Source organism: Harpia harpyja, chromosome 8, assembly GCF_026419915.1.
Source record: "Harpia harpyja isolate bHarHar1 chromosome 8, bHarHar1 primary haplotype, whole genome shotgun sequence".
NCBI lineage: Eukaryota > Metazoa > Chordata > Aves > Accipitriformes > Accipitridae > Harpia > Harpia harpyja.
Genome location: NC_068947.1, coordinates 11764034 through 11774142, shown reverse-complemented (window position 1 = coordinate 11774142; position 10109 = coordinate 11764034). Strand labels below are relative to the sequence as shown.

General features: G+C 48.3%; 1 long non-coding RNA gene across 1 annotated transcript; it reads left to right on the top strand.

Moving 5' to 3' along the window:
• The first annotated feature begins 2726 nt into the window (after window positions 1-2726).
• LOC128145100 (uncharacterized) lies at window positions 2727-7346 on the top strand. The gene is made up of 2 exons (XR_008236348.1): window positions 2727-3236; window positions 6159-7346. It is a non-coding gene; the product is annotated as an uncharacterized LOC128145100 (long non-coding RNA).
• Window positions 7347-10109: the final 2763 nt, after the last annotated feature.

Below are 10109 nucleotides of genomic sequence, written 5' to 3'. Positions count from 1 at the left end.
GAAACCTTCAGGGTCACTGTGACCTGTAAGTAGGTATTAACGGCAGCCTCATTCACAAAAACCTTACCAAAACCTTGTTACCTTCTGAGCAGATTCTGATCAAACAAATTAACACATCATGAGCCCTTCTTGCCTTTCACCTGGTTTACAAACACAATCTTCTGGGTCAGAGCAAATAATTCCTGTTTCTGTTACACTGATCAACCAAGCTCCCAACAAACCCAGAGACCAATTCTTTCTGAAGCCTTTTTAGGAGTCAAATTCCTGCCTCGTTATACCACTACAGCTACCCAAAACTTTTGTATGGTCAAGTGGCAGCCAAATGGAAAAGAAATGGACTGAAACCAGGATGGTGACCAAGGGAGACAATAATACTAAGCAGTATGGATGAGTGCCTCAAGCTTCCCAAAACACCTCTGGAAACAGGACTAAATAACAAAAAAGTACCCTGAGGTTTGAAAAACTTCAAGATTATGAACCAAAGCAGGCAACATGAGGGAGAGGAAGGGACCTAGGCATAACTAAAGGCAGAAGCAGTTTGTTGAGCCCTTCCCCAGAGAAAGCAAAGCCCACAACCCAGGGCTGAGGATAGTGAGGCAAAATGCATCAGAAAGAAGGTGAGCAAAAGGAGAGGTTGGGGCCAGCTGATGTCCAGACCTGTGGCCACAATATCAGTGGGAGCAAGGCCAAAATGATATTAAATCTGCAGAAACATTGTCAAAATAGCATCCCCCTGGCTGAAACGCCACGAGCCCGAGGGTCAACAGGCCAGCTACTGCAACCGAGTCAGGCGGTTCCCAGCGGGGACATGTCCCAGCACATCCAGCAGACCTAACTTCGGCCACGTCTCCTGTTATCATGCCCAGCGCTACGTCAAACCATCCAAGGGGACCGCAGCACCTTTCAGCGGCACAAGAGGGTGACTGGAAGAGCATGGCTCAAGTGGCGCGAGCCAGGGAGCATGAGTTAGTACCTGGCGAACTATCCCTGCTCTAACTCTGCTGCGTTTGTAACCGAGGAGCCGAGCACGTCCCTCCCAGCACAGCGAGGACAGGTCTCCCGGGGAGAAGGAGCGGCTGAGAAGAGGAAGGCATTCAAAACGACCCGAGGAGGCTGTGCGTGCTGCCTGTGGAGCTGGCCAAGGGAGTAGAAAGTGTAAATGGGAAGAAATAATGATCAGTTAAAATATTTGTATTACACGTGGAAGAGACGAAAATTGAAAGGGAGAGAAATTATAGCATGCTAAGATTGCAAATAGTCATTTCAATTTTTCCTCTATAACACCCCCCCTCCCCTTTCTGCCTGTTTTCCTATGGAAACAAAGCACTCTGATCCCCTCCCCCGACTTTAATAACTTCTGAACTTATTGGCCAATTTTGATTAAATTTACTGAGAGGCAATGATATCAAAGATGATTTCATTCCCATAAGAGTTGCCCTGGCCAGGCAGAGAAAAGAATTTATCCTATTTAAGAGACCAGTATAAACTCACCATTTACCAAGCAACAGAGAATCCATGTGTGCAGATGGCTGTGCAGGGGTGAGGAAGAAGGAGGATAAGAGAGGTGTCCAAACACCAGTAACAGCTCTGGCCGAGCTCATACGGTCTTAGACATTAAGGCCAATCAAGCACTAGACACAGTGTCTTGCTGGTAATGTGTTTGGGAGACATGCTATTTCCAATGGCACAAAACAAGCTCTCCTTTTGCTTGCATGTGCATCACAGATTTCAAATTATGCTCTCAGGTAGGGTCAGTGCTTGTGCTAAGGTGGGGGGAGCGCTGCCCTAACCACCCACGTGCAGGCACCTGCCTGCCCTTTCTACCTGGGGGCAGAGCCCTCTCCTGGCTCCGAAGCACAAGCACGAAGCTCCCACCCACAGGTGAGTGGGAGGCCATTCAGCACGAGTGTTCTCTTGCTTTTTGGTTGTATATAGGCAGTGCTAAAAACCAACCTGCATAAACTACTAGAACAGGAATGGAAAGCGTAACAGAATGATCATATGCCTGGTAGGAGGCCAAATGCTGACAGCGAAGAAGCCCATACGGGCTTGTTAACCTACTAAAATAACATAACTCTTTCACCACCGGCACATTCATACATGACTTCTGCCACAACAGGTCAGTAAAGATTTATTTACCAGGTCTGCGACACAAAGGGTAGGAAATGCTAGCTGGACCCTGCTGGGAGGCTGGGGAAACACACAGTAAACAGCAGCAGACTTGTGCTGATGGTGACCATAAGTGCTTCAGTGTTTTTCCTCTTGCTGAAATCTCCAATGGTGGCTATAAATCTTTTGCTGCCACTTCCAGTGGGTATTTACTAATTACAGCATCAGCACATCTTGTACCAGTCCGTGGGTCCTTGGGATAGCCTAGCAAAGGAGCAGAAACAGTTTTGCAACAAAGGCGGGTTCAAGGAACGAATGTCTCGGCACTGATCTCTCCACTGCTCTGGCAGCAGCGCTAGGAAACTAAGGATCACAATACAGAGAACGAGGATGTTAATTCTGCCTAAATAACAGACTGCATTTCCTCTACCCGGCTGTTCTGGGGAGCTAATTACACAGATTCCCAAATCAAAGAAATATGAAACAGTCTGCAAACGTTTGCAATGTTGATGTGTTGGCAGTCCAAACCATGACATATGGTCCTTCAGTATGCCATCCCAGAGAACAGGCTCACGAGTAACGCTCATTACGCAAAATAATGTCGTAAATAACAGAAAGAGGCTGATTTTAGAAATGTACTTGAGGTGGCCTCCCTGCTTAGCCCCACCAGAAGACGGTGTTTCACAGAGCTGCTGCCGGCCTGGTGATAGGTTCCCAAATGTACCTCCCTTGAGGGGGAAGGAAGGTGAATCATATCCAGACAGGATCCCAGCTCAGTCAATAACCACACACAAACTTTGCTAAAACGGCACTAAGGTTGCAAAGTCAAGATTTCGGCACTAACGCTCGCTGAGCACCGCGTGCATGCGTGTGTGCCATCAGCCCTGTTTCGGGAGTGCCCTGCAGCGGTGTGCCAGCCCTCACACCACTCATCAGCGGGATTTGGACCTCGAAGCTCACCACCCAGATCCCCGCCGCGGACCTCGTGGAGTAAGGGATGCCTGCACAGACTGTCTGTAGGCCAGGAGGGGAGAGGGGTTGAGACACGGGCACCCCAAGGGCTTTCACATGCCTTCACCCACAGCAGCCACATGGAGGTTCGGAGATCTGCGGTCCCAGCTGAGGAGGTGAGCATCACTCCCGGTGGCACAGGGCTTGGGCCATTTCCCAAAAGCGAGACCCTTCCTCTCTCCTCCTCCTTCACGCTGCCCTTGTCTGAGCTCTTCCTCTTCCTCCACCCCGGCAGTGCCTCGCTTCGTACCTTTGCAACCTGACCCACTGCCACCACCCCACTTTGGCCCCTGGTTAGCCCCGCGGTTTGTCCTCTATCCCCCATGAGCACCCCGGCACTAGCCCAGCCAGCATGCCTGGCCTCGAGCAGAAACCCTGAGGACCAGACCAGCGCTCCTCCCTGGCAAGCGCAGAAGTGAATTTCCTTGTGCAAAGGTTAAGGTCAGAGCTGATTTATTTTCTCCTTACCCTTGGGGCTACAAAGTTCAGCTGCCCAGAGCAGCCTCCCTGCGTCGAGCGGCTCAGGCCATTAAGATCAAGATTTTGGCCCAGAAGACAGGTATCCCAGGCTCCCCTGCCTGCATCCTCAACCTGCCCTCCTCCTGCCCCATCAGGACTGCAGGGCAGTAGGGAAAAGGCAAGGGGGAGTGAGACTCACCACACCACTCCTCCCTTAAGGTCATCGTTTTGCTGCTTCTAGCCCTGGGCAATGGATTATTTTTATGTGCCCAACACCTGCTCTGGACACGAGTCATTTGCTGTGGAGTTTATTGTTCCAGGAAAGGCTAAAGGGCCACAGTGCTGTTGCACTTGCCTGCCTCACTGCAGAATGAAATCCCAAATTCTGGCGGGCCGAGGGCCCCAGGTTGTCTTCGTCTCACCCTGCCTATATTTGGCCTTCAAATGGGCAAATATAACTCCGGTAGCGGCATAGAGGAAAGCTTGGAGAGGCCACAAGAGCCTTGTGCCTCTTGGGAAGGAGGCAGCAGATAAACAGGATTAAGGAATTTTTCATAGCTCAACCTGCCAATTTCTGCCAAAAGGAAATGTAGGCAGTGCCTGCAGCCCTGATTCAGAGGAGAAGCCTTTGAAATGCCTGCCAGGTGAAACGTGTTAAGATACAAGCTGCTTTTCCTCTGTAACAAGGTGCAGTACAGGGAACAGCCCTCCTCTGTGGAGCCCACCCTGTGCCAGGCACAGTTTGTGGTGCGTAGTCAGACAGCGAGAGCCCTGGGAGCCAGGGAAAGCGGGCCTGATCCTGCGTCACAGGCTCCAGCTACTGCCGGCATTCAAACAGGGAGGTCAGCTGCAAGATGCTCTGTCATGGACCAAACCAAAAAATTTCACTAAGAATTGGTTTCCTGGGAAAATCTTGATTTTTTTCACCTCTTTTCATTTGTTTTTTTGTTGAAAAGGGCAGACCTGAAAACTAAACTATTTGAAATGGGGCAGGAAGAGTTGGATTTGGGGTTTTCTTTCAGAAAGTGTTTGGATTTTCAGGTGAAAATAGTTAGTTTTCAACTTTCCATTGGAAAGGCAGCTATTCCATGGGGAAATACCGGCGTGCACCTGCTAGCTCTGACACCTAGTCTCACAGCAGCAGGAGCATTCTGCAGGGGTTAGGGCTTCGCCCTGCAGGAACATGATATTAGAGGGACCACCCTAGCATCGCATAACTCTGCCCTCAGGACTCTCACACCCCTGGGAGGAGAGGACATGCCTCTAACTTGCCTCTGCTCTGGGACAAGGGGAGCCACCAGCATCTCTCCCCAAAAGCAGAGCCCCTGGCACCCTCTCCCTGCTCCTGGTCATGGCACTAGATGATGAACGCTGTTTTTCGAGTGATCTTCCTGTGAGCAAGCACAGAGTGAAGCCTGCAAGGGCTCTGCTCATTAAATCCAAGGGGAGCATACTGGGAGAAAGGGCAGGAGCACTGTAAAAATAAGTTTCTTCTGTGTGATCATCTCCATGGTGGTCCAGTCGAGCTGATACGGTGTCACTGGACTGCTGTGTTGGTAATACTTGGCGTTATCACTAGCAGCTGTGGGTTTTTGCCCCTCAGGTTAGGCTGGGGTTGGTGCCTTGAAAGCACAGAGCCAGGTTTGAGCAGTTTAGTGGAGCTGGGGAGATGGGAGACAAGAAAATCAGAGCAGAAGTCACCACAGCCTAAGCACTCCCTGTGGCACACCCATGGGGGTGCTCTGACAGGGACAAGGACCCCAACTGAAAAAACAGTAGCATCCATCATCCCGGCCAGAGGACAAGCAGCTGCCACAGAGGCAGAAATCTTCAGCGAAGAGCTGGGGTAGGCACATGCCAGAAACTGGCACGAAACGATGGAGCCGGTCCGGAGCATGGCAAAGCCCAGCCCAGGGTTTTCAAGGCAGGACCGACCCATCTCTCGGAAATATGGTTGAAGCGATGCACACACGAGGTCTGCGGCAGTACACGTGTCCCCTGGAGTGGGAATAAGGAGACTGGTGCGGGTGGTGGTGGTGTAAGATGGTGGAGATTTCCTGAGTGCCTGGGATGCTCATATGGGATTTGGCCATGTCTCTACTAGTGAGGGGAGTGGGGCAGCCCTTGGGCAGCTGCCGGTGATGGGGAGTGAGGCTGGTGTTCCCCTGTGGGGAGCTCCAGGTTGGGGTGACCGGTCCCATCTTTGCAAGAGGGCTGAGTCTGCAGGCCTTGCACCTACAGGGCCAAATCAAACCCCAGCACACATAAACACACAAAAAAGCTGCACTTCTAGAGTATTTAGTTCTAACCAAGTCCAGCTAAAATGAAGAAAACTCTAAGCTTTTAGTTCATATATGTTTTTTTAATTATTGATTTGCAGGTAGTGATTCAGAAAAGCTTTTTTTCAAAGTTGGTCTGGACAGCCTTTTGTTAAAACTTACTTTTCTCCTGCACAAGTGGCATCCACCACTAGCAAGTTATATGAGCAAAGAATTAAGTGAGGAATCATGTCTGGTTTCCCTGCATCTGATCTGCATTTTCTCTCTTTCACATTGTATGGTATTTGTTCTCTCCCTCAGGGTACTCTTGTCCTTGGATGAGAATTTAGTGTTGCTCTTAAATCCTGTTTGGATGGACTTCCAGCAAGCCCCAGACAGCTGACAGCTTGGTTGCACAGCATGTGAGATAGGACCATTTGGTACATGGTGCACGGAGCAGGCACGGGGAAAAGCTACTGCTTTGGACAAGGTCTCGTGTGGTGGGCAGGTTTCCAAAGCAGCCCACCCCTTCCCTGCTCTCCTGGGGCTGGGAGGATGCAGGTAACCTGCTTTGTTGCCCCACTCCACAGAGCCCCGAGTCCAGCCACATTGCCCACCTTCACGGCCCAGCCGCTGCAGCATGTTCAGGCAGGCCCTCTTGGCTCTCAAGACCCAGCAAGCACAATGCCAAATCGGCAGAGGTTGGCAGCACCCAGAGGCAATGCCCAGGGCTGGGAGGAAGGTGGGAGACCTGGGGTAGAGGAAGCGATGGTGGCCCCAACAATGCAGTTCGATGACATGCCGTTGGAGATCTTGGCAGCAGCCGTGCTTGGTAGCAGGCCAAGGGATGGCCATGCTGGTCAGCAAGCTGAGCTGTGTCCTGTGCTGTCCTGAGCACCAATGCAGTTGGATGCTAAATGTTCATAATTGTTGGACCCGAAGCTTTACCCTGGATTGCGCCCTGAGAAGAAACTCAACTCCCTCTCTGAGTCTTTCTCTCTCAGGTATACTGTATATCAAGTTACATCTATGCAGAGATTGCTTAGGACATTAGAGACAGGCAAGAGAAGCTGTAAGTAAAGAAAAATTATCAGAGAGAAGTTAAAAAAATATCAAATATCCCACAGCAGTCCGAAGTAATTGCTCGGCTGCTATAAAAGGTGAAATTAAACAGGTCAATTTGTAAAGCTGTGTCATTTTATGCCAGATAAAGGAGCTAGCTTCTCATCTGCTAGACTATTTCATCATTTGCTTTTCCAAGAATCCATCTCTCTGCTAGTAATGATGTCAAATAAATCTTCACTAAAATGTAAAAATGTTTATGATTATACTTACTGACCTGTTCCTTTATTAAATGAGGACAATAGGATGATGCCCTGATATTTGCTAATGGGTTATTCCTATCTAACCTTTTCTTGTTCATCCAGATCATCTGTTTTCATTTCATCATACAATAGTTGCCAATAAAATCAAGTCAATTAAATTAAAGGTCTATTACGTTCTTTGAAATCAGGCTGAGACCTTTTTTCTTTCTTCAGTCAATGCTCTGAGAAGATTTTTGCTAAGGCAGCTGGGAAATCTGGAGCAGATTCTCATCTGCTGTAAATTGGTTTAGCTTTTCAGAAATCAATAGAGTGGCATCAGCTAACCCCAGTTGAGGACCTGAACCCTGATGTGTATGAATAAGCCTCAAGCCTGTCTTTGGGCCAAAATTTAGATCTGGATTTACTCCCTCATGCAATCTCAAAGACCTTGTCTACTTATCAGAGTGTTAGCAGTTGCCTATAACATAAGTTCTGTAGTTAGGTATAGCATTAGCTGCCAGGTATATGGTGCAGTTACACCATGATCTCCTCCCTATGTAAATACCCCTATTCCAGTATAAAAATGACCTTTTAGATTTAACTTTAAATGTGAGCTATTCCCAAGAGGCACAAGTGAAATCAATAAAAGACTCTAATGTCACATAGTAGTGTCTGCATGAAGCTGCCTGCTTTGGTTTTCTGATATAAAACATTTTACTGCTTTTTTTTTCCAGTCTAGACAAGACCTTAATATCTCATTCAGTGATTATTTAAATAAAAAGGCAAACAGAGGAGGAATGTTCTACATCCTAGCAAAATCCTAAGCTCTAGCCTTGAAATGCCATTCAAGTATCTTAAGAACTAGTAGTGGATATTACAACTATAAATGGTCTTAATCTGCAGACAACTCATTCACTTTGCAACATCTTTGAAAGCGACTTCTCATTTCTGGGCCAGGCTTCCAGTAAATTTTTGCTGAAATCAGCTGCTTCTTAGAAAACCCCATTTAGCTATTTCATCCTTAATGAAAAGGCTAAGGCTGATAAGGCCAGGTGCCCATAGTTTATTCCCCTGCCTTATTGTGGGACAAATCCTTTGTGAAGAGCTGAACATGTCCCCCAGAAAGGATGTGTAGGTGAGGAGAGCTCAACCGCTTCGAATATCCCCAGCGTGACTCACCGGCTGGTGTGGTCCCCAGTTCTGTCTCGTCTTCTATTCACCCACAGTGCCTCTGACATGTCTGATAGAAACACGATGGGGAACGGCCTCTCATGTGGTGGGGCAGGATGGATGCCTCCAGCAGTCAGTGGGAGATGCTATGGTGTAGCGAGGGGCTCCAACCCACCCAAGGGAGCGCCTTGGGGCAAGACGTCTCGTAGGAGACATACAAATTCACCTGTATCTCCTAAGTAGTTGCAACTGGTAGGTAAGCCATTAGTGGCACTAGGGACGTGGCTTGGCAAGGTTTGGGGGCTGCAGCGGGAGGCTGGAAACCTTGTATTGCAGCCTCCAGCAGCAGGACGTGTGGCCTGCCTGGCGAAAACCCTGCACTGTGGCAACCACAGCAGGGTGCGGGGATGAGGGAGCTCCGTCTCCAGGCACAGATGAGTGAGAACCGCTTGTGCAAAAGGCCACGTGCTGGTACATGGTCAGGGGAGAGAGGAGAAGCTGCCAGAGCAGCTGGGGACTACCTTGAGGGAGCTTCCCAAAAGGTGTTGGGCTGCAGTCCCATAGATTCCTGGTGGAGTGAGGGACACCAACTGGGACCAGCCAAGGGGTTTCCTTCAGCCTCGTGTCACAAGGTGGGCATGAGACCTGCCTTTCTACAGCCCCAAATGTCAAGCCTTGGGAAGACAAAAGGTTTCATATCTGTTTTAGAGGCCCAAGATATTCTGATTAACCCTTCAGATGGCATAGAGAAGTGAGTTTGCTCACATCACTCCAGGATACATTTTCTTTTTTGTGTTTTAGTGTCTTCCCCCTATTAATAAAGAAGGACTACAGATCTTCTCTGTAAAATTCTTATAGGGCTAGTGAAAATTTCACAAATAAACCTAACCAAGACACCATCATCTAGCTCAGGTCACAGTCTTGGATGCTTTTTCCAAAGCGGTGAACCTCCCTTAATACTCTGAATGCTCTGTCAGAAGTCATCTGTAAACTCTTAGCTCATCATACCAGTACCGCTATTAAATTTGGATCTCCAGCCCTCTGTTAGCAATCACGCTGAAGAGCTGGTGCACAAGTAGAAAATGTTTTAACTGTCATCCTGCAGACTTGATGGCAAAGTTAGCACAATCCCCACCAAGCCTAGACAAACTCTGCTGTGAAAGGAAGGCAAATAAAGACCTGGAAGAGCTCCTTCATAGAGATTGAGAGGAGAGAAAATGTTTACCCGAAAACCTTAAAGCAAACTTGGGAATTAACACTGAACAGCTTTGTGTGTATTTCCAAGTGAGAGACTTTGTAAGCAAAGCTTTATTTAACTCTCTGCTGTCACAAATTCAGTGAAACAGCTCCTAACCCTAATTAACTCAAAATGTTTGACATCTTAAAGAAGCTTTGAAGCACAGAAGGGCTCCCTATCAGCCAAACCTACAGTGCAGACCAGAAGTTTCCTTATTCAAACTTCAAAGGTTTTTTTATTGCATCAGGCATTGTATAAACTACATGAAACCTCACCCAAGATCCAGCAAGGTATTTTGGTCCTAGAGTGCATTTTTCTAGGATAAAAGCTTTAAAGTGATCTACACATTTCTAACTGTAAACAGAAAATCCCAACTTTTCAGACCCAAGGGACATGAAAATCAATACAAGAGATGCAGTCACACTGTCAAAAGGCAAGGCAAAAATGTCCCTTGCATGGTGTTGCAAGGGGCACAGGATAAGAGGTCAGGGTCAGACCTTCCTCTGAGGTGATCTCCTCTCTGCCACTGAGCAAGGGATGGACCGGAGATATCCCAAAAGT